At 36.2% G+C, this 25,492-nt stretch overlaps 1 protein-coding gene across 21 annotated transcripts in view; it reads right to left on the reverse strand.

Moving 5' to 3' along the window:
- The window catches only part of FOXP1 (forkhead box P1), a 639,457-nt gene that overhangs the window by 406,333 nt on the left and 207,632 nt on the right, over positions 1–25,492 (reverse strand). For 2 of the 21 annotated variants that reach the window (XM_087923665.1, XM_026722307.2), the window contains exon 1: positions 2,911–3,011. The exons of the other annotated variants lie outside the window; for them this stretch is intronic. The gene's annotated coding sequence lies outside the window, so the exon portion shown is untranslated. Of the gene's footprint in view, positions 1–2,910; positions 3,012–25,492 lie in introns of those variants that run through there. 21 annotated transcript variants of the gene reach the window in all.

The following is a 25,492-nucleotide window of genomic DNA, read 5'->3' on the forward strand; positions in this document are numbered from 1 at the left end:
TAAATAATTTTTTTAATATATTTTATAATGTAAAATAAAAATATTATAAGTTAGCTTTACATGCTAATGTTTGATTTAAAATTTGTCTGTATCGTATATGTGCTATGAAACTCTTGACATTTTTCATATATATGCTATACATGAAACTAACTATGAAACATAAAGTGATCAAAGTATGTTGTTAATATTCTGATTTTAAGAGAATATGCCTCTTCTGTTTCTCTCATTAACTATCAGTGTATAAAAAAGAACTGTTACTGGTTGCTAAAAAGAAGCAGTATTGTACAATTCAAGAAGTATGTGATATGAAAATGTAGTGGAGAATATCTTTGGAAGGAGACAATCAATGATAGACGTTTTTTGAATTTTCATTTTCAGCATAAATACGAATTCTTCTCCCTTATTACCACTTTAAACTCCATATGAAAAAATATATAGAAGAGAAGCTAGATATTGCATTTTGATATGTCTATAGTGAATGTTATTAAGTTGTCTGAAATAGGATCAGGATTGGATTGCAACCTTAATATGACATAGCATAATATTCAAATAAATGATTAAGTTAAGGCAAACAATTTTAATTAATCTCTTCCAGTAGAAAGACAAACTGCATTTCCACATAGCATCTTTTTGCTCTGCAACCTCCATTACCCCTTCTGGAAATGGGTTGGAGAATGATTATGCTCTCTCTTTTCACCATAATGAATAATAATTAGTTAACAATGAGTCACATTAATGAGTTATGCCAAGATGAGGGGGAGTTAAACAAAACAAAAACCCTCCTGGTGATGATTTTAGCCTTCATGGTAACATTTTTTAAAAATATAATTAAGTGAAGATTGCTCATTTGGGTATCTATGGGTATATAGTGTAGGATACATATACTTTGGAGTCCAACTACATGTACACTAATCTGCCTTAAATGCAATATTTAATAAGTAAATACATAAATAAACTGAGAAACATTGTCTTGACTGGGATTATAGTGAGGGTTTGAGCTTCTGATACAGGTTACAAAGCCAATACTCTTATAACATGCATTATAAAAAATATTCCTTATGATCTTTCCTCCAAATTTATTAACCAAATTTACTTCACTAAAAGTGATTCTAGGCTGGACATAACGTAGTTTGGAAGAAAGAATGTTTCATAAGGTAGATGCCATGGCAGAGAAGGCATTTCTTCTAGGACCCATAAAATGATGGTCCCTAGTCCATGTTGGGGGAGGAAAACTGCATAAAGGCTTGGTCTGTCCCCAGAATAACACTCTGAAAACTGAAAAGAACAGAACCAAATTAGGTATGTAAAGAAGCCAGAAAAAGAAATATTCAGTTTCAGAATGGATTGATCAATCCAAGGATTGTGGAGAAAAATATTCCAGAAAAAAAAAAGCCTAATGCAGTCTTATGAACTCAAGTGTTGGTGACTGCTCCATTTCAACTTTCTCTTCAACCTGTTCCTCCCCCATGTATTCTTGTACACATATGCACCCAAGTAGACCCAGCATGAGGCAGTAACAGAATTAACACAGAGATATAATGAGTTACTCAGTTATACAAAAGTACAGTGCAGACATCTTATATGGCCACAGATGGATATGCTCTGCATGATTTCCTCACTTTGTATATTAATTCCAACCCAACAGAACTTACATGTGGCTTACAATTGTTTATCTGCTTGCCAGTCTATCTATAGAAAAATATTCCCAAAACAGAATAGAATAGGATCAAAAGTAATGTGGGGGAAGCCAGCAAAAGAAAGACTACATTCAAAAAGGGGTCTGATTCAGTTGGGATTGCAAAAAAAAATATATCATTTTTTTCCTCTCTGCATTCTTAGGGTAATGAATTTGGAATACAGCTTAGAAAGATCCGGATTCCATTATACTAAATCTTCTCCCTCCCTTCTTTCTATACATATGAGCCACAACAGAACTATTTTAAGGGGCTGGGAAGATTTCCAGAAGCCATGATCTGCATGCTTTCCAATTGTAATAATCAGCTCTATTAAGGTAGTTTATAGATAGATTAATGTAGTTAATCATCCACTCATGTTTTTCTCAGCCCTATACGTTTCCATGTCTATAAAGATTCAACAATAAACCATGACCCTGTGGTACATAAGGTAAGGCAGGTGAGTCTTTGCTTTATAGTAATATACTATGACTTACAAAAATTTCTCATTGCACATTCTTTAGCTAATAAGTTTCTGTGTTCAAAAGTATGCCCAATGTAATGGGCAGTCTTTACTGGATAGTCAGTCATAGACCCAATACATATATATGGTGTAACAAATTTATAGCTATATGATTCTACAAAAATATTTTATATTGTTTTTAAGCCTATTTCAATTTTCATTTACAAAAGTCTATTTCCAGCTGATCATGAAACAATGATATATCCGCACCATGGAAAAAGCAAGGAAAAAATTAAAAACTATAGCAGGGGTGTCCAACCTTGGCAACTTTAAAGACTTGTGGACTTCAACTCCACAGCTTTGCTGGCTGAGGAATTCTGGGAGTTGAAGTCCACAAGTCTTAAAGTTGCCAAGGTTGGACACCCCTGAACTATAGTATAATATAATTGTAATTCTGAAGGGTTCTTGGTGCTCTCTGAAATTGTTTTGATGCAGAGGTTTCATTACCCAAACTAGATAACAATATCAGTGCATAGTAGGGAATGAAATGTCTGCAAAAAAACAACCAAGTTCAGAGAGCACCAGGGAGCCTCATTTCAAACCTGAGCTACAAATATTCTCCCTTAATTGTAATTCTGTTTGTCCATACTGTATTTATAGCACTATAGATGTTATATTTGCTTCCTAAGGATGCAGCATAGAAAGAGCAATGGTAATGGACAAATGCTAGTATAATATTTGGAAGTCGTGCAGACTGTGACTATTGCTTCTTACCTGTTTACTTTAGTATAATATTTAGGTTTGTGACAGAAAAACAAACTTTCTGTTCTTCCAGTGGGTATTCTGAGACTTCACATATATAAAAATGTTCATGTACAGACTTAGGACAATGATAAATCTATTAAAATATATAAAAGAGATCAGAACATGAATGTGACAGAAAAAAAGGCATGAGACTGCCTTTCTGCACATGCTTATAAATACAACAGAGCTGTATTTTGCTATACACGTCGAAAATGTTGAGCGGGGGGGGGAGGGACTCCTTTTGGTCGGATTTTGATGTGCAGCCCGCTTTAAACAAGACTTTAAAAATTGATTTCTTGCCCTACTAAGAAGATAAACTGTTTTTCAAATCTAGGGAAGGAAAACATCTCTCCTTTTAGACAAAAGAATAGAAAAACACAAACAAGTAGGTTATTGTGACAAGTGAAATTATTTTATTTATTAAACTTACTGTACTACCAACTGGCAAGATCTCTTGGCATTTTACAATCAAACATAAAATCAAAATCATTTGAGAAATACTTAAGCATGAAAATCAACCATGAAAGGGTTCTTTAAAAAGGCTTGTTTCAAATGGGTCTTTTTGAATAAAATCAACAACATTAGGTATATCAACTAAACAAGAATCTCATTCCAGAAACCTATAGGTGTTTTTTGTTTGTTTGTTTCAAAGGAGCATCCAGGTCTTTAAAACAGTGCACTGAGCGGCTGATACAATACATCTTTAAAATCAAAATTAATTTGATTCTAGGACTCCACAGTTCCACACTGAGCTACATATATTCTCTTCTACGGTAATTTGATTCTGCTCTGTCTTCACGTTTTCTGCTCCAAACTGACTACTATTATAACTCTTACTTGAAAGGATAAAAGAGCACGGAGATGTGCAAAGATAAATTGCAGGAGACCTACAACTTAAACCACTGAAAAAGTAAAAAGGATAACATTCAGGCAGGGTAACTTATTTCAAAAATTTGCTTTGATTTAAGGTAAGTGAACAGTTTGCCAGCCTATTGCCATTTTACTCTGCAGTCCCTTGATCTACTTTAAGGAGTTAGAAAATCTACAGAACAATATAGAATAGGGAGTTGCTAGAAAAAGATGAATTGCCCCAAAGAAAATGACAGTAACCTTCTCTTTTGGGCAATTTCTCCTAAGCATCTTCATGCCCTGTCTCATATTGTTTAGGAAGTTCTGCAATCTCCAAGAAGTTTTTATTGTAGATCTAGAAAGCTGGAGAGAAAAAGGAAATAGCATAGTTAAATTATTACCTTAGAATAAAATGATTCACCTGCTAGAAGCTCTCCATGATCTTAAGCAGATTTTTTTTCCCATTACTATTTTAAACTGGACCTTCTGAGTTTAAAACAAGGACTTAACAGCATGAAGATATGTGGAATATCAAACTGTGATCGGGGGCAAAGGGTCAAAAGTACTGAGGAAAACATAAAATGGTCAATTTTACCATATAAAATGTTAGCAGTGATATGTTCTTCAGGGCTTCTAGAGATGATTTCATGACAGAAACATAAAAGGTCACGGCTTCTAGCTTATGTAGCAGAGGTGGGTCAAAGGCAAAGTCTCTACCATAAAAGATTTGGAAAGTACACCAGAATTGGATTTCCTTTTACCAGCCATTTTTCTTCATAAAGTTCTGCTGTGTTTTTGTTGCTTTAGAAGAAATAAAACAAACTAGCAAGCCAATTTTTTTAAGGGATTTTTGCTCCCTATTTCCTGTCAGATGCATAGAAAAATAAAGCAAGCATCAATATTAACTCAAAAAAGATAGTTTAGTGACAGCTCAGCCCCACAAAGCTTTCATTAGATTGCGGAGGTTGAAAAGACAGGAATATTCATCACTTTCTTCCTTCTGAGAAAGTTGCAACAAAATTCTATTTCCAACTTTTCAATTGTAAAAAATGAAAATAAAGGTCAAACGAAAGCTTTACACTATGGGTTAAAAAGAGCTTTGGCATCCTTTGCAGCATTGAAGTTTGCCTTGGGCTAGTTTTTAACAACAAATATATGGGTTATAAATAGAATATGAATAAAGATAACATATTTATTCATGTATTTGCCCCAAATTCTGCATCTTTCATATAGTACACTGTGTACAAACTTTCTGCCAAATTAATACAGTCATATAATGACTGAAAAACTATTACCAACAATTAAAATAGATGGTTTTAGTAATAAATTTACATATATATAATTGAAATACCACTCATGCATCATCACAAAATCTCCAGAACCATAAAGCCTATAAAGTTGAAATTTGGCACGTATGTTTCCCTTGGCTTCTATGTGCTCACTAAGAAAGGATTTTTCGAAATGACCATCAGAGCAATAGTATTTCATATATTATTATTAACACGCTCTGATGCTAAGGAGTTCTACTCCCCCACCCTACCTGAAAAGAAATCTGTTCCAAATGCAAAACACAAGCAGAGGAGAGGAGTTTCAGTTTTAGTTTCCCAGCACCAAGCAGCTTTAGTACAGAACAGTTGAGCTAGAACCATGCCCAGGCTCCTTGCTGTCCTTTCTTGCACTCACAGCACGAAGTTTCAGTTTCCAAACAGCCCTCAACTCTCTCACACACTGACAGGATGCTAACTGGATGAATACCGATGGATACTGGTAGGCAGAGACAGAATTTCTCCCCCTTATTTTCCTCCCCCCCAAACTAAACCCGACCACATAGTTTTGTAGCAAAGAACGGGCATCGAGTTAATTCACAATACACGTTACTCCTCATGATTTAAGTTTTTCAAAAGTTTTTTTTAAACATGGAAGCCTGAAATACAAACTATAAGTCATAGTGCAAATATTTAATTTAATTTATATATTAAAAATTGTAATAGAACAGCTGAGTCAGTCAGTATATAAATTTAATAAATTATAATTAAAAATTCAAATACTCACATAATACCCTGGAATTATACTATTTGATCAGTAAAAACTGATTAGAATAAGCTATTCAAACTTCATAAAAATGTTGCTGTTTTTGCCATCTAAAATTATCTGAATTAACATTTCATTAATTTGTTTAATTCATTAATTGCAACATTATTATTAGTTCAGAATATTGGAAGAAATCTAATATTGATATTTGGCTCAATTCTCAGTTCTATTTAATAACTTTATAAATGATTAAGAGCAAGGGTGTCAAATTCAAGGCCAAGGGGCCAGATCCAACCTGCGGGGTATTTAGATTTGACCCATGGAGCTGCCCTGGAAACAGTGAAGGACTGGCCTGTAGTGCATCTGTCAGCAAAAACGGAGCTCAGGAGGGCCGTGCAGCCTTCCCAAGCTCCGTTTTTGCTGACAGAGGGCTGCAGGAGGCCATCACAGCCAGAAACAGAGCTCAGGAGCCTGTTTATGCTGGCAGAGTGCTTGGGCTGTCACGGTCGCCCCCAACACAAGTGACATTGAGCTGGCTATGCCGACCCTGGCAACACCTCCCCTGTTTGTCAAACACAACCCTAATGCAGTCCTCAATGAAATTGAGTTTGAAATCCCTAACCTAGAGGATGAAAGGATTTTAGACAACTGGCAAATGACACCAAACAGGTTATTTTGATTTCTGATTTAAAAAAAAAAAGGTCAATTCAAAATGTCTCTAAGTGAGGGCTGGAAAACTGGGTGAGACCAAAAGGGTTGTGTTAACCTGTGACAAGATTTCCATCTTAACACATAAAAAGGCATAGATACAGTTTTTGGGATATTGTATTGTATTGGATATTGTTGTAAGTCGAGTAGGTGGCCTACTTCCAGTTCAATTGGTAGGTGGCATACTTCTTGCCTAGAATTTCTTCAGCAATGAAAGATCCTAATATTAGTTAGTCTCAAAACTGGGAAGAATGACCAGGAGAATGGAAATGTAGTTTAAGATAAAAGATGAACCAAAAAAACTAGCAACCACCTAACTTCAACTATATACTGATGATGTCTCAGCTAGCTCTGACTGACTAGGAAATGATATCTGACTCATTTAAAACTCTGACTTGGTATGTAACAGTTTTGAAAAAGTAAATCCATATTGGGAGTCTCTTGAGAAAAAAAGCCCTAAGCAATTCCAATATTAATTTACAAAAATATTAAATTGGGATAGAATTCTAGCTACTGCCTTTTCAGAAATTACACTGTAGACAAGAGGTGAACAATGCAATTCATAGGTGGCATTAAAAAAAAAAGTCTTTATTTCAGCTTCTGAAACCCAAAAACTGTCTTTCCAAATTGTCCAATACAAACCAATTTTCTCATGTACTTTCAGTGGGCAACAAAAGTAAAGTTGCATTTAGTCTCTCATAAATATGCATGTTTACCAACTCATTTATTCATTCATTCATGTATTCATTCATTCAGAATTAAAGTAAGTTGGTTAGTTAGTCAGTTAGTTAGTTAGTTAGTTAGTTAGTTAGTTAGTTAGTTAGTTAGTTAATCATTAAATTGTTTCAGATAATGTTCAGGAGTTAATGATTTTCAAGGAACTAAAGATGCTTTAATTCTAGATATAGCTGACCTATGACAATCACACTAGAATTAATTAATGTTAACTGGAGACAGAGAAATAGAAACAGATTAACAAATTAGCTATAAGTTGAATTAAAGTAAATAATTAAAATATGGATAATAAATCAAGGCTAAGCAAGTTTTTAGGTATTAAGCACCATAGTTATGGAATGTGATATTTTCATCCCACTATATCAACTACATTTGAAACATCCAATAGGATGAAGGGTTAGTTAACCTGAAACAGATGTGGTACTTAAGTCATATTGATATGACTCAACAGTCTTACTTGTTATGACTAACATTATATATAACATTACCATTGCAAAGACATAATGTATTTGACAGCAAAAGAACTGCGTAGAACACTTAAGTACTATATTGACCTGAAAGGAATACAACTATTTTCACCAAAATAATTTACCTTACAATAGTAATATTGTCTTAGATTTTCTAAGAATATGAACATAGAAGAAGGTGCAAGGGTTTCCCTCTATTAAAAATCTGTGTCCAGATTAAATTTGGAGTTGTCTTCCTTTATACAAACATAATTTTTGACCAAATATTGCTAGTCTACAACTGAAATTTGAAACACTAAAAAGAATAAAAACATATTAAAATTAAAAAAAATTAAATTTGCTTGAATAAAAATCTACTCTTCGTTGGTTAGTTTATAGAATGTATGTAATACAAACAGATTTGAATTATGGAATATATTGTATGAATTCAAAGTTGAAGAATTGTTGCTGAATTCAGTAAGAGTAGCATATAATGAATATATTATCTTTAGCAATAGAAGCTGCCTTTTCTTTGGTAACTACTGAACTGATTAAATTCACATTCCTGTATATATCTAAATACTGTTATTTTTATTATTTGAGGTTGCTATTTTATTGCAATGTGCCTTGATTGTTTTAATCCCATTTCCAAAGTTTAATATTATGCTGGTCAGAATCACCTTTGATTAAAAAGTTTACAAGCCCAATAAACTAACCAATCAAGAATAAATAGAATACTTAGCAAATAGTTAAATACAAAGTAAGTCTAAGATCTACCGTATTTCCCCATGTATAAGCCACCCCTTTTTTCCAAAATTTTCAAGCCCAAAAAGTAGGGGGTGGCATATACAAAGCAGGTACACTTTTTATACGTGAAAAATGCATAAAATAATAAAGTAGGAATAAACTGGTTTTCCAGCAGTATGCTATACTTTTTGTAAAAATTGTACGTGATGATACGATTACGAGTGCGAGTACGCGATAGAAATGCATACGCTAGGCATCGGCCTGAATGCTTCGTTCCTACTCGTTCCGATGCGTGAGATTGCTAGCGCCGCCGCACCGCTTTCAAGCGTCATGACCGAAGTTGTAGATCTAGACGTCGAATTTTGTTTCTTTGTAAATTTTCTTTCTTCATAACTTGTTTCTCTAATAAAATATTTTTTTCAAAACTTCACAGTCCAAAAATTGGGGGTGGCTTATACAAAGGGGTGCTTATACATGGGGAAATACGGGTATGTTGTGCCCCTTGGTTGTTTAATATATTTATCAATATATCTATAAAATTGTTTATGTTATGAAGTTAAAGATTGGTTGGGGATGTGAATGTAGTGTACTTTAGTGTGGCAATTATGTCATGTTACTGGCAAAGGATTGGAATGATTTGTAGCAAAATCTTTCTGTGATTATAGTTAGGAATACAAAGGATCATTGGAAAACTAATGTTTCAAAATCCAAGGTAGTTGTATTTCAAAGGGAAAATGGATTGAATAGTAGCAAGTCATACGTAAATAGTGATAAACTAGAGCAAGTACATGTAGTGTGTACCTTGGGAGAATACTTATTAAAATGGGGAGGGGGGGAATGTAAAAATAAAGTGAAATGACATATACTTGTGTGATTTTGCCACTTGTGTGAATGTGAGAGCAGGATGGGCTAGGAAAAACAATAGTGGAATGAATGGGAATGAGCTGTTTTAGAAATGATTCTACAAAACAAGAGTCAAGAATGAATGGAGGTTGAGCAAATGGACTGAATACAAAACTGAAAAAAAGGGAGATAGATAGATAGATAGATAGATAGATAGATAGATAGATAGATAGATAGATAGATAGATAGATAGATATGGAGAGTCAGTTTGGTCTAATGGTTAAGGCAGCAGGCTGGAAAGCAGAAGACAGAAGACAGTGAGTACAAGTGTGCCTGAAGCATGAAAGCTACCTGGGTATCTTTGGGCCAGTCACTCTCTCAGCCCAACCCACCTCCTGGGTTTTCTTGTGGAGAAAACTGGAGGAGGAAAATGTGTTGGATATGCCACCTTAATTTATTTGTAAAAATAATAAAGGCAGAATACAAAGAAAGAAAGAAACAAAAAGGATATAATCTATGAAACTTAATACTTAAGTGATGAATTCAGCACATTGCCACCACAAGAAGAACAGCTAATTGTCAGAAAGTTATCAGGCCACAAGATAGCAAATTTAATCATATTGTTTTCAGTGGATTTACATTTACTTCCTTTGAAGCTTTATTAGTTTCATTGTGATGTACGGGGGGGGGGGGGGGTGTCTTACACCTAAAAAGAAAACAAATGTGTTGTAAATTTTATCGTAAAAAGGATTGTAAGAAGTACCAAGAAAGAGATTTCTTTTAAAAATTGTTCTATGTTATCTACTTATAAAAGTAGTATTTATCAATTAGATAACTTACAAGTCATATTAGTAATTTGTAAATAAGATTTCCCTAGGATGTGGGGATCATTTGCATGTCCAGTCTGGAGCTGAGACAGCTTTAACTAATTTGATGTTGTTTCCCAATACTTATGGCTGGCACTCATTAATGACCACAGCACTCCTGTCGTCCTGTCCTTTTAGAGAAATGTGAGTTTCCCCTTACTGCCAAGAAATATAAATAGTTATTTTACTAATTAACTGTATAGGGTTTTTTAATAAGAGTTCACTATCATCTTCCAGGAGGACACTTAAATGGCAAGGCAATTCTACAATTATGCTACGCTGGCAGATGCACTGCTTCTACACTGATAGAAAGTCTGCTGTATTCAATGTACAAAACCATGTACACAGGTAGTCCTCAATTTATAACTATTCATTTAGTGCCCATTTGAAGTTACAATGGCACTGTAAAAAGTGACTTAACAGATTAACAGAGTTGGGAAGGACCTTGTAGGTCATCTAGTCCAACCCCCTGCCCAAGCAGGACACCCTACACCAGTGGCCCCCAACCTTTTTTGTGCCACGGCCCGGTACCGGCATCACAAAATGATCCGCGGCCCAGTACCGGCATCAGCACGCATGACAAGGCAAGGAGAGCCAAGCGACCGGCCAGCCAGCTGTCCCCCGCTTCTCCCTGCCACCTTCAACTTCTCCTTTGTACCTTTGTCGATGGGCTTCGCTTCGGGACGGCTTCGGGATGGTCGCTCGGCTCGCCTTGGGTGCTGAAAGAATCCTCGCGCCTTAGTTTCGTTCGAAGCACCCCCTTCGATGAAACTAAGGCGCGAGGATTCTTTCAGCACCCAAACGCCGCTTTCCAACTGGAAAAGCTCACCCAGAAGCACTTTCTCATCAAACAAGATGGCGGCGCCCAGCAAACTTTCCGGTAGGAAATGTTCCACGGACCAGTACTGGTCCACGGCCCGGTGGTTGGGGACCCTGCCCTACACCATTTCTGACAAATGAGAGTCCAATCTCTTCTTGAAAGTCTCAAGTGATGGCGCTCCCACAACTTCCAAGGGCAAGCTGTTCCATTGGTTGATTGTTCTCACTGTCAGAAAGTTTCTCCTTATTTCCAGGTTAAATCACTCCTTGTTCATTTTCCATCCATTATTCCTTGTCTGGCCTTCAGGTACTTTAGAAAATAGCTTGACACCCCGCCACTCCTCTCTGTGGCAGCCTCCTCAAATATTGGAAGACCGCTATCATGTCTCTCCTGGTCCTTCTCTTTACTAGACTAGCCAAGCCCAGTTCCTGTAACCGTTCTTCATATGTGTTGGGCTCCAGCTCCGACAATGTTTTAGTCTCCAGTGCCCTAATCATCCTGGTTGTTCTTCTCAACATCTTTTTTATAGATTGAGCCTATCTTCTTGGGTGTTAGCTCTTCCTGCCAGCTTAGTGCACTTGCAACATGTCCATGGTCAAATGATCTACTTAACATTAACCACAATATTATATACAAATGTCACAATCAACCAAAGATAAATTCCTTGTGAAGATGGGCAAAGAGGCAGAAAAATGACAGAAAAATTTCCATGTCTCATTCTGTTTTTCCCGCCTCACTATACTTACGTAACATTATCTGGTGTAACAGTTTCCATTAACTGGATCCATTCTTTAATACAAAGCAAGTTCTTAACAATGAACCATCAATTCATCCAGACACTGCTGTGAACAAATAACATATCAAGACATCTACAAAAGCACTAACCATACTTTATGAGTTTGTTAGAACATCCAACTCCAGGGTTATGAATCTGGCAAATAAATATCAGCATTTGGGTGTGGTTTAATTACACTGATTTTTACACTTGAAATTTCCAAATTGTTATGATTAATAGTTTCTCTTAAAAAAAATAGAAAAGGATGCAAAGAGTCTCTTTTGTGCCAAAAGATGAGGTGGTTTGATGAAAGGCGAGATTAATAGTCACACTGAAACTAAAAAAATGTAAAAGAAACTAAGCAAGACTCAATTGCAAACTGAAGAGTATGAATGATGAAGCTCTTCTACTACAGAAATTTTTTCTTTCCTTATTCACCCTGCTTTATACCAAGTATCTCTTCAGTAAAGAGATGTCTGGCAACAGGTGGTCCTTGACTTATTACTGTGATGGAGCCTGCAATTTCCAATGTAAGTCATGATGGTCACAAGTCAAGGTGACCAACCCCATTTTATGATCTTTTTTTGCAAAAAACACCCTGGTTATTGACTGTGGTCAATAGATCATTCAAAACTGCATGACAAAGTTAATATTCTACAATAGGCTAACACACGTTGACTACAATCCTAGAGAAAAGGACATGGAATCACAAATATACGGTAGGAATGTAGATTCTGACTGATTTGTTAGGGGAAATATTTCTAACACTAAGAAAGTGTAAAAGTGCTTACAATGATGGTCTGTCCTTCACTTGATATCTAGCTGCCAAAGATGGTTTGATCTGGACTCCTGCACCAAGAATAAAGTTGGATAAGATGAAAGATATGTGATTTAGCTATAGAAATGTGAGGATTTTGGAACGGGAACTGATCACAAGTTGAATATTACCCTGCCTTAATACCATACTCTGAATAAAAAGATAAATGTGATTTTAGCCTGCATTACTAGAAGCACAGTTCCTTTTTCTTCTCAATTAGTTTTGCTCATCCATGTGTTCAGCAGTGTGGGAATGCCCTCAATTCCTTCTATTCAACAATGGGACCAAAAAGCATGCTTTCTCTATTACCACCCTTGTCCTTAGAGAATTGGATGGCCTCACTTGTCAGCTCTTTATGAAAAGTTTAAAATCTGTCTCTGTTCCTGAGTTTGAGTGTCAGTACTAGATGGAACAAGGTTGTTTGATATGGTAACTATTGGCTTATTTCTAAGTTTTGCTTCATCTGTCAATGCTTTCTTTTTCTTTTTTTAAAGTGTTCCTAAATTATTGTGTTTATTTTATAGTATGTTAACCATCTTGAGTTATGTGTCAATTGGGTTGCATAAATTTATATAAGTTGGGTTATAAAAATATACATAGTAAATGAATAATAGTTTCCAAATCATCTGAATCAACAATTTTTCCATTCTGTATTGCACAAACATTAGTCAAGTGTCATGCCTGGTTCTGGGCATCACACTCTTAAAAATATTTAGGCAAAATGGAACAGATAACAAGAAGAAAAACAATGATGCTCAGTGATTAGGAACACATTTTTTGAAGAGAGAATTAAGTGTACTTAATTTACAGATGATGGAAAGGATGTACAATAATAGAATTATTCAAGGACATGAAAAGAAAGTTTCACAGAAGAAAACTAAGAACAAATAATACTCCAGAGCCCAGGATACAGAACAATGTTTTTAAATTACAAAGTGCAGATTCCACTTACATATTAGGGACCTAATAATAATATCAAAGGAGATGGTGGACCATACCTCTATTGGGTATGTTCAAACTGAAGCAAGATGTTAGCTGTATTGGCCTAAATGGCCTAATCCAATATTTGTGACTGGCTTGGATGGCACTTACAATGCTACTGGTGAAGATCTGAGCATCTTTTGGAGTACTGATAGTATTTGTAATGTGCCTTCCAGGTGTTTAGGAAAAGAAAATCTAACCACAAAAGCAGAATTACAGGGATGTAAAAAGGATGAACATGGATAACCACAGCAAAATGAAAGAGGAAATAAATCAACTGTGTTGCTATCTTAGGCATCAGCAAATTAAAATAAGCTGGAATGAGAAACTTTTAATACTTGGGGCACAAAAAGCAAAGAAGGAATAGCTTGACAATGAGAAAGAACATGGCAAGGACAATATTTAGGCACAAATCAATGACTGAATAATATCAGATAGACTCACGGGCACTTGTTTAGTATGGCAATTATACAATTTTATGCTCCAGCCACTGATGAAGAAGAGGAAGGTGATAATTTTAATAATTAGCTTCAATTTGAAATTAACAGGATAAGCAAGATGTGCTGCTTCAGGCTGAAAGTTGTAAATATTAAAGAAGAAAACACAGACTGCATAGTGCAGAAAACTGAAATAAAGCAGGAGAATGACTGATCAATTCTGTCAACCCAATGATTTCTTCAAGGCTAAGATAGTCTTCATACAACCAAAATGAAATAGATATCATTGGATAAATTACATAGAAATCAGTCTTATTATATTATTGGTTCAAGCAGATGGAAAAGTTTTGTTATAACGGCAAAGAGGTGACTAGAGGTTTAAAATGGAATAGATCATGAATTGCTTAAGTGCACGTTCCAAGTCAAACTACAGCAAAACAAGATAGTGAGATAATTTCCATAATACGATCTTAAGCATCTAGCCACCATTTTCAAAGATCAAGACTTTAAAGTCCTGAACCTCGTTGATTAAGAAGCAAAGATGGCATGAAACAAAATCAAAGAAGTTGTTAGAGATGAATCTGAAGAGATTGCCAAAGATCAAAAAATAGAAAACAGAAAACAAGATGTCATTTTTAAAAACCCATAGAAAACACCCAAGAAGGAAAGCCAAATCTAAGAAATACTTTCAAACAACTATCAGAAGAGACAAACAGAATAACTTCAATATCTGTATAGACAGTGAAGATGGAAACAAATATGGAAACCAGGAAAGTCTTCCAAGAACAAATATCTAATTCTGAAGCTAATACATGCTTCATTGATTATAGAAAGGCCAGAACCAACCAGCCATTTTATAAAAGTGCCTCCAGTTCCCAACCCCTGAAGCAATCCAGAAGGGAATGGAAGGCTGCTGAGAAATCAAGGAGTGCATGGGATGGATGCGTCATCTCCATCCTGGTTTCACAGTAATCAACAAGTGCAACCAAGGCTGTCTCACTACCGAAATCTGACTTGAAACCAATGATATAATCTGCTTTCCACAGGGTTCTCTGCAACTGTAGAGCCATGAGAGTTTCAATTTGCTTTCCTCAAAAGGGAACATGGAGACCAGAGTCTTAAACTTTGTTGGCCCTCTTCTTGAAGAGAGACACATCAACATTTCCTTCAAGGTGAAATATACCACTCCCACTCTCAATGAGCATAGACTCAAGTACTGATCACCTCCCAGGCCCCTCAATGACCCAGGAAGCAGCTGAGTCCCAGAAACAGGAAGTGGAAATAACAGTGCAAAGAACTATGTCTACTTCCTCAGGTGCTACCAATTAAAACTTATGCCATACCATAAGACTCAATCTCAGAAGCTTCAATTACTCAGTTGAAGTCCAGCTCAGAGAAGATTGGATTTATTTATCACAAAAGATAAGAGGCACAAATGCAAACCCTGCAGATGATCCAATGTCCATTCTTTCCCAGCAGGAACTGGGTCACCATAAAAGGGGCTACTAGATGGCTATTAGGCAGGGGTGTCAAACTCAAGACCCGTGGGCCAGATCCGGCCCGTGTGGTGTTTATATCTGGCCCGCAGGGCCGGCCTGGAAACAACAAAGGTGCCTCTGCCAGTGAAAACAGAGCATGGGGCCGCATGCACACACACCCGGACTCCATTTTCGCTGGCAGAGGGCTGCAGGAGGTCGTAGTGGCCAAAAATGTGTACCCCTCCCAGGCTCCGTTTTTACTGGCAGAGGGCTAGCAAAACAAACTAAAAACAAAGCAAAAGGTGAAATGTTTCCCCTTTTGCATTTGAGCATGCAAGAAGGGACAGGAAAGGAGAAAGGGAAAGAGAAAAGTCAAAGAAAAAGAAGGAAAGATGGGAACAAAGGAGATTATAATGAGAGGGAGGGTCTGAGGGAAGTCCTGCCACCACCGGTGCCCAGGCTTGAATCCCGTCACGCCCACTATGGCCATGCCCACCCCCAGCCCTCCGAGGTCATACAATCCTGAGGCAGCCCTCAATGAAATCAAGTTTGACACCCCTGCTATTGGGGCACAGAAATACTGATGTTCTGCTGCTATTATTGCCATGAAGTAAATCCCAAATATGAGCTCTTGTTTGGTTAAGCTCAAGTTTAACCTGCCATGCTGTTCCAGCCATGTTTTCTGGTGTTTCGTTTCCTGGAGTTCCTCAGTGAACCAAGGTACATCCCCCAATTGTCACACCAGGAAAGGCTACAAAGGAACAATATGGTCTAATAACAAGATAGATAGATAGATAGATAGATAGATAGATAGATAGATAGATAGATAGATAGATAGATAGATAGATAGATAGATAGATATTCCCAACCATCCACCAATTCCAGGCAGTAAGTAAGGCCTTGACAACCACCCAACAGAGCATCAGAGAAGGTTCAAGCTTCTTCTGGAATTGCACTGGGTCCATCAGTTGAACAGGCTCTACTTCTATCCCTTATAAACAAGTGATAAGTAAGAAACAACACATTATACTTTGCAATCCCAGTATCCTATCTGAATAGCTAATTAAAACTCAAGTTTAAACTGAAGCTGTCTACTTTATGACCCGCTCACTGATCATCTCTCTTCTGTGCAGTTTTACATCGTTCGTTTTTACCTTACTTATACAATATTCTTAGCAATTAAACCAAAGCTGACCATACTAGATCAAACAAGGCATTCTACAGTATATTCACCTCCTTACAAACTAATTATAATGTTCAGCACTTGGCTGTTTCACATGCTAACCAACCAGCATTCTTTTAACACAGCTGTGATGCACATCACTTTACTTTGATTCTTAGATATACTGGCATCTTTTATGGCCTCAAATCTCCCCTTCTTTTTCTTGCTACACTCATTTGATTACCCAGGTAATTTGTAATAAGATAACACACATATGTTTCTTCAGTCAAAACTAAATATTTCTACTACAAAAAGGCTAAATTCCATTCGGGAACATTAGAAATCATAATGTACAGAGACCACAAGTTTGGCAAAATCTACTCTGCTACCTTATGATTTCATTTATACTGAATTATATTATTGGGAGGGGAGGCAGAGAAGCCCTGTAATTCCAAAGGTTCCAAAACGCCGTTTAAAAATACTTCATAAATATATTTAAACTGTGAGATAGAATGCATTTTTTTACATATCAATTTTTCACTTGATACAGTATTGTTTTACTGTTCTGAATGTTGATATTGAGAAAATCTTTAGTATTTTAATGCACTCTTTGCTCAGTTACATGCTTTTAACTATGTCAAAAGAGAATTGTCTGAGATCATTGTATATTACATTCTTTAGAACAAAGTCATTCTTTTGTAATTCAGTTTAATCGTGTTGTTTCCTTTCAGTCAATTATTTAGGTGGCTCCAGAAAACAATGTGTTATTATAGCTCCTGAGTCATATAGATGCTGTCTTTGTAGGGTTACAGTCCATTACTCTTTTCTCTCTGCGCCTGGCGTTTTGTAAAAAAAATATATATATACTGCCAGAACTTGCTTAAAAGTTTGCAACTACAAAGCAGCTATTTCTGTTTTAAACATAAGCTCTGGTAAACATTGCTATAAATACATTTGCCACAGATCCCCATTTTATTCGACAGATATAATTTAATAGCTGTAAATTAAATTAGAATAGGATGCCAATACCTCAGGCAAGGTGGCGCGACATTTAATTTATACAATTAAACTCAAGGGTGGAGAAGCACAAAACAAACAATGCATACAGGAATCAAGTACTACAATGTGTGTTTTCGTAATTTTCCAGCACCACCTTTTAGCTTCTATCAGTGTAAATGCCAGGAGCTGAAGACCATTTAAAGCTTTTATTCATAGGCTACATAAACAGTTCCTGCAGTCTATAGTGAAGGAAGTCAAGTAGTAATCTGAGAGTCATACAAGGTGCTCGACACAGAACAACTATGGCTTCCAGGCAAATAAAAAAAGTAAAAGATTCACATTTTCAATAAAAAGAATGGAGCCTGTATACTTCCATCCATCCCAGCAGCTGAGAGAAGCTGTAAAATGCAGGTGAGCTCTTCAATGCCTTCCTTTCATAAAGATATCTTACATTCCCTCTCAGTTATCACTGCTAGAAAGGAATCACTCATGCTACTATCAGCCTTTAAAATTACTTCTACTCTTGTTGCACTGTGTGTGTAATGGAAAGTGGAATGGATGCATACGTGTCTGTGAATGAATTGAAACTTCACTTTTTTTTCAATATGGAACCAGGAAAAAGAAGGCTGTTTTAATGGGGAGAAGAAAGTAAGAATTATGGAACCTTTTGCTGCTCAGGGAAGGTGTGAGGGCCAGGTGTTGCTGAGATGATGGAAGCTGAACAATGAGCAATGTCAGTGACAGCGGTGCAACAAAGTTGATGGGACCTACAGTTCTGGAGCTGGTTTGGCAGCCTATTTGCCAGACAGGAGCGTCTGGTGATACCTGGGACTCACGTGCAAACAATTTGGCTTGTTAAAGTACTTATAGATTGTATAATAATAATGTGTGAGAAGGACCTTGAAAAACATGGGTATAATGGGCAGAGAAAAAGGCTCAGAAGGGTTCACTTCTCAGACTATAAGGAAACGGTGGAAGATTTGTACTTTCAGGCTTGCAAGATTCTGTTCATTGTAACCTTACAATAAAGTAAAATAAGCTCACTTGGGGTCGTGTTTCCTGACTGGTCAACCTGGAATGGCTGACAGCTATCTTGCAAGTCACTTCTCTGTTAGAAAAGAGCCTGGATTTTATGCTCTTGCTGAAATCATCTCCTTGATAGGTCTCAAACTGTTGTTATGTGGATTGAGAGATTAAAGGATAACAGGATTAACTGCTGTTAGAATGAATGATCGGGAAAATGTTTCTTCTCTGGGTGTGACACAAAGGGACTGCACTTTATCTCTGGTAGATCACCTGCTGATCTGAAACTAGAGGAAAGATCATATGGTAGCATGGCACCAGGTATCATAACTTAGCTATGATATTGGTTCCAACTGAGCACTGATGTCTCAGAGGTCCTATAGCTCAGACTCAAATCTAGCAAGGCCAACTGGCTATGGATGCAAGAGGTTTTCTAAAATCAGTTCTTAAAAATGTTGCACTACTCTGGTGGAAAGTGTACAATTTGGGGGTTTTCCTGGAGTCCCCTTTTGCTCAATGAACAAATGACAGCCATGGCAAGAAAAGTTTTAGTTTGGATATATCTGACACATTAATTATGCCATTTTCTGGGTTGGGAAACCCTACTCTTGGTCACTCGTGTGGCTTATTGGATTGCTGTGATGTGTTCTTAATGAGGTTATCCTTGAACACACACAGAACCTACAAGTAGTCTAGGATGCTGTAGCATGAGAACCTATGAGACACCCCATTTTGCCCATGTGATGCACCTTCATTTCATAAGCTACATTGGTTATCTTTGAATTTCAGGCATACTTCAAGGTGCTGGGTGTCACCTGTAGGTTCTTCATCATTAAGGCCCTAATTACCTATGGGATTGCCTTTTCAATTGTTTCTGCCCACCTTCAAGATCAAGCCAGGTAGGCATGCTCTGGATCCTTTAAGACCCACCTTTATTAGCTGGCCTTGGACAAAATGTTTTGATTCCACTTGTGATACTTCTTTTATGCTGTATAATCGTTTGCTCCCCAACCTGAGTTGTTTATTTTTCTTTCTTATTGTTGGATTGTGGTTATGTTGACATAAGAATGCATCCCATACACACAACACTTAAGACTCATTACTGCTAGGAAGGAATGCATCTTTTGTGCTGCATAGACCACATAAAATATGACAGAATGTACATGCACATACCCCAATCTATCCATCCATTAAAGCATAGCCATCTTATACACCATGACCTAAAAAATCTCACATGTATTCGTAGTAGATGGTATACCGAATATGATGTTGTAGTAATATAATTCTCTCTGCAGAATATTTGAGGAATATATAATTAGGTTCGCTAATGAAAAACCACCATACATATGGCTGTGAATCTGCTATGACTTACACTGATCATACTTCCTTCCAACTAACCTAAGAAACACATTTTATTATAAAAATTTAATGATTTTTTTCTTTGTTGCAAACTGTTAGAAACTTTCAAGTTCACACAAATGACATCGTAACAGCAGCTGTAAAACCTACAAATGACATAGTAACTACAGCTTTAAATCCTTGCAGTTTAAGCATTCAAGTATGCAAGTATTCATTTCCATGTGCAAATTGTCTGGAACAGGGTGTCAAACTTGCGGTCCATGGGACAGATATGTCATATGCTGGCCCCACCCCCACCCAATTGAATGAAGGGGGGGAAAGTCCTGATACATCACGTGACAACGTAAGTTTGATATCCCTGGTCTGGAAGAACAGAGCTCATCATCCGAAAATCAGATTATGACCGTACCTTTTCTAAGTAGAAAATATTAAAGGGCATAGCTTGCATAAGTTGCAACTCATGAAACTTACATGTCTTAGTAACACTAGTTAAACAGAATAATTGCTACCTTTTTCATCTTCCTCATTTTCTCCTGACCATGTCAGGTTCAGAATTTTGAAATTCAATTAGATATGACTTTGGATATCCAATGATACAAGCCATTTTCAAAATTTATCTTTTGGTATAGAAAAAACCTGGCAATGATTCTCTATACATTAATATCAAATATGTTTAACTACTATAATGCACTGCACATTAGATCTACTCTTCAAACAACTGCAAATACAGCAACTTAGCTTGTGATAATACAAATGGCATCTAGATAAAACAAACAGCTTCACTATCTTCCCAACTACTTTTAACCCTGGTGTGCACATGTATCACCTCTCCTGCAGGAGCTGCATTGGTTGCTGATTTGCTTCTAAGTGCAATTCAAGGTGCCTTTAAAGCCCTTCATGGCTTGGGACCAGGTTATCTGAGGGGCTGTCTCTTGCCGGTCTACCCGCCCACCAGACTGGGAAGGCAAAGAATGTTGCGGATCCCATCCCCTATGGAGATATACCTGGTGGGGCCCAGAAGAAAGGCCTTCTCTGTGGTGGCTCCCTCTCTCTGGAACATCATTTTCCCAGAGATTAGAATGGCTCCCACTCTAACACTCTTTCAGAAGACCTGATTCTGCCAGCAGACCTGGGGAACACAGAGCAGGAGGGAGCCCATTAAATGGCTTGTGTGATGTGGTGTCGACAAGGTGGGTGGTGGTGGGTTATTTTATTATATTTATTATATGATTCTCTCTTTTATTAGTTTTATTGTTTTTTATGAGGTTTTCATATTCTTGTAAGCTGCCTTGAATCGCCAAGCACAAACAGGCAGCAATATAAATTTCCTAAATAAATAAAATAAATAGCAATTCATGATACTGGCATGTTTAATATCATTTAAAATCTGTACTGGTCCAGACTAGGGGAACACTGTCACATATATGAATTTATGTATTCTATTAGATTGTCAAGAGAAAGTTTCTTCCGAGATGCTTCACAAGCTTAAACAGAATAATACTCCTCTGTGCTGGAATAGTATTATAGCACCATCTAATAACCTTAGACCTTTTAGGACTAACTTCTGGCTTATGTTTGTTTTCGCTTTTCTTTGCTTTTAAATAAGTATGCTAATAAGTTTTATTGCTACCATTTTATACTCTGGTTTTAATTGGAGCTCTATCCTTCAAATTACTATATTAGAACAGAAATTGCTGCAGGCTTTTAAAACATTTTTGAGAGGGTAAAGTAAATCTCTACGGATGCTTTCTGGTTAGGAACAGAACCCAAAATCATTAAGCTTTCTAGTCACTGCCATCATAAATGCCTCCTCCTTTACAACTTAAGCACTACGGCATTTTAACATTACTATTATTGAAAGTGGAGTTGTTCATTTTTTTATTGGCCATGTTCCTGTACTTTTAGCAGAGCAGATAAGCAGAAATAAACCATGTTAATTTTATTTTATTTTATTGTTCTTCACTTCTAATCCAGCTCAGGAAGGGATACACCTGATAAATTCCCACCTAGCAAGCTGGTGTTAGAAACGAAGGCATCAGCAATACTATCGTTTGAGAAAAAACACACATAATGCTATATTTATTGGTACAATACAACATGACCTAGGCAAACTTTTATCTCTGTATAACTCAAGAAAGTCAATGTAAGATGTATTTATAGGATTGTTGGTAACACTTGGAATGCTGTTTCAATGTATACTGTAACCATCCTTGCAAACTCATATAGCTAAATAATGCAAATTATGCAATCCACTGCAAATTACTTTCTAATCTAAACAGGCTAACTTGTATATTACTCTCAGAAGCATAATTATAGTAAAAAGGCAGGTGCAATTCCTAAATGTGCATATGGACAACTGGTTCTATATGAAATGTGTGAGCCATACGGACAAGGTGGTACAGCATGTGAAGACAGCACTGCTGAGATACAACACCTGGAAGAATTTTGTATGATGGAACTTAAAATCCCAACAGTCATTTCAAAACAGTGACTGAACCTTTGCCACCTGGGCATATGTAAAATGGAAAGCAAGATTAAATAGCAGATATAGTCTTTATCATGGCATCAAACTTTTATATTGATGAAAATTGTGCTGATTGTAATTAATGGGAAGAAGAAGACAAAACCGGCCATATAATCCAGCCCTAGACATTGGAAATAGCTTCCCAATAGATATTATTTCAAATATTGTTAAAAAATGAAAGATGGTTTCCTATGTTGATATAGTTAGAAGAAGGTTACATGTTTAGTTTTTTAATCACGTGTCTGTCTCACCGACAGAGCTTACCCAACCCATTTCAACTTCCAAATGATTTCAAAGTTATAGCATGGCTAAACAGAAGCTGTGTGCTCTTCTACTACACTAAATACCATGTTTACACCACTACACTCTTTCTAGCATATGGGGAAACTTTAAGCTATTTCTGTGCATTTCAGAGATAGCAGAATCAGCCGCCAATTGACTGTCTCATTTTCTGGGAAAAGAGATTTCAAATCTCTGACCTGCAAGATCAAAGAACTGACAACTGAAAGAAGGAAAATTAGTTCTGAAGAGTCCTTTCTCTCTTGATAAACTTTATCATCTTCAGAAAAGTCTTCAGTACCTCAAAGAGAAGTAACAAGATAACTGGAAATATTCTTCTAAGTGAAAAATGCATATGACTCAGTCATAAGACACATTTTGCTTACTCATATACAAATAATTTCAATTTTTTTTTCAGTATGACACCTATCCTCCCCAATTTTCCAGATTATGTTTCTTCTGTTTACAGGGAAGTTAAATGGTATGAAATAATTTTAATCAGCCAGAGTTACAGCTGGCAAAAGACAATAGATTACCTGATGGATCCATGTGATTTCTTTGTTTGAAGAGACAAAAGCTCACATCAATATATTACTACATCCTAACTCGTTATTCACTTACTTGCATTTATTCTAAAAGTATTAAGGAGTCTTAGTGTGCTTTGTGGATTGTTAAGTACCACTCTCCATTGTTATAATCTTTTCAGAATGGTTTGTCTCAACCTTTGTATGAAGAAATACAGATGTGGCTGTTCTGTATAGTCAACTTTGGTCAGTGGAAAGGGAAGAAAGCAATGTGGACTGGTTTGTTTTAAGAGAAAGACTCTGATACAGTATAAGTTTAAAAATGGCACATAGAAGAAAGCATCCCTGTTACATGCATATAAATGAAGTAAAAATTTAATAACAATCCTTTTTAATGCTACCATAGCTAGAAATTAGCCACCCACTACATTTGGTAATTAAATAGAATAAGCTATAAATGATATTAACAAACTATATTATTATTTTCTCTGCAAGATGAATCTCCCATGATTAACTTTTTTACAAAAGGATTTGGTGCTTTCAGTAGTTTGGGCTGAGTATTACTTAAGAGAATAGAACTATTTCCATTTTGTGCATCTGAAAAGGAAATTCACAATTCATTCCATTTTCAGAAGGACTTTGCCAACAAAGTAGCAGTAGTTAACCAAACTGACATCACACAATGACAAAAAATATGTAGCAGATGTAATAAATAAAATCAACTAAATATCTCATCATAGATACAAATGTGTAACAGCTATTATCTCTTTTTAATACTGTTTTAACAAACCTTTAAGAAGATCTTGCTTTTGAACATAAAGTAGCAAATGAAATTAAATACCAATGTATTCACTTATTAAGATGTCTGCATGCTTGTTTTCTCTTCCCTATCTAATGAAAACCTTTTGCACGAACTTTTAAAGACTGTTAATAAATATTTTGGAGGTCGTTCTGTATATTAACATAATGGATTTTGGCAAAACATAATAATATCTTTGAGCTAACGGACCACAAAATTCCACAGAACTTGCAAGTTTCATTCAATAATTTATTGGCTAGCTGCATTCATTTCCTGCATCTGGTTTTATACTAATTGTTGAATGTTCGTGGAACTCTATTTTAAAGAAAATATTAAAAAGTAAATAAGAGACATTTGAAAAAAATATATAGGTAATTTAAGCATTGATTGCCAAAATAATAAAAGTTAATGCTCCAGGCTTAGAAATAACTGTAAGATTTTCAATAAACCCTCTTGAACTAATTATATTAGTAAGTACAATTTCTTCCTGTTGTTACTTAAGAATTTTTTTTAAAAGAAGTGAAATTAATCATCTCAAAATTCACACACACACAATTTCTCCCTTGACAAAAGTATCAAATAAGTAAAATAAAACACTGCACAGAGAAACACAGTATTAAAAATAACACAATTGTTTAATTTAAAAAAAAACCCAATACATTGACAGCACTGAGCATATTTTTATGAAATGGCTTTTTTAAAAGAAAAAAGAAAAAAAACAGATGCCTCTGGAAGCATATAAAGTGAAACCTACAAATGACATAGTAACTACATCTGTTAAATGCTGGCATTTGGTCTTTTTCTCCATTTTCAAAAAACAAACTCAAAAGAAGTTCCTAATCTGTTTCTTCAAACTGAAGAAATGTGGAAAAAGGCCATCCTGCCAGTGGAAACATTCAAAATCAGAAAGCTCATGCTGAGGTTTGTTGCCGAGGCAGCAAACGGTCTAAAAAGGAACTTCTGCCAACTCAAATACTGTTTGCTTTCACACCCAAGAACAAAACGGTGTGCGTGGCGGAGGCTTCCTCAGGGCTTAGTGCAGCTGGACCAGGCTGAATAAAGGTAACTAATGTCACAGCTACTGTAAATTTGTTCTCATTTTTCTATCAGTAAGTCAGATTCAATGGAAATTAGAATATGCTTCTCAGAGCTTTCAACTTCCCACAAAGACAGATGAGACCTTCTGTGGCTGCAAGCCCCTTTTTTAAAAACAAGAGTTAAAAAGAAACAGCAATGAGAAATAGAGCTACCAACTATTCCTTTATGAGTGAATTGCTCAGGAAGATCAAGCTAATTCATGATGGATTTGGGTATCCCAATACCATGGGTGACTTTCTGAAGCTGGAAATG

This window comes from Pseudonaja textilis, chromosome 2, assembly GCF_049901715.1.
Source record: "Pseudonaja textilis isolate UNSWEBS1 chromosome 2, rPseTex1.2, whole genome shotgun sequence".
Taxonomy (NCBI): domain Eukaryota; kingdom Metazoa; phylum Chordata; class Lepidosauria; order Squamata; family Elapidae; genus Pseudonaja; species Pseudonaja textilis.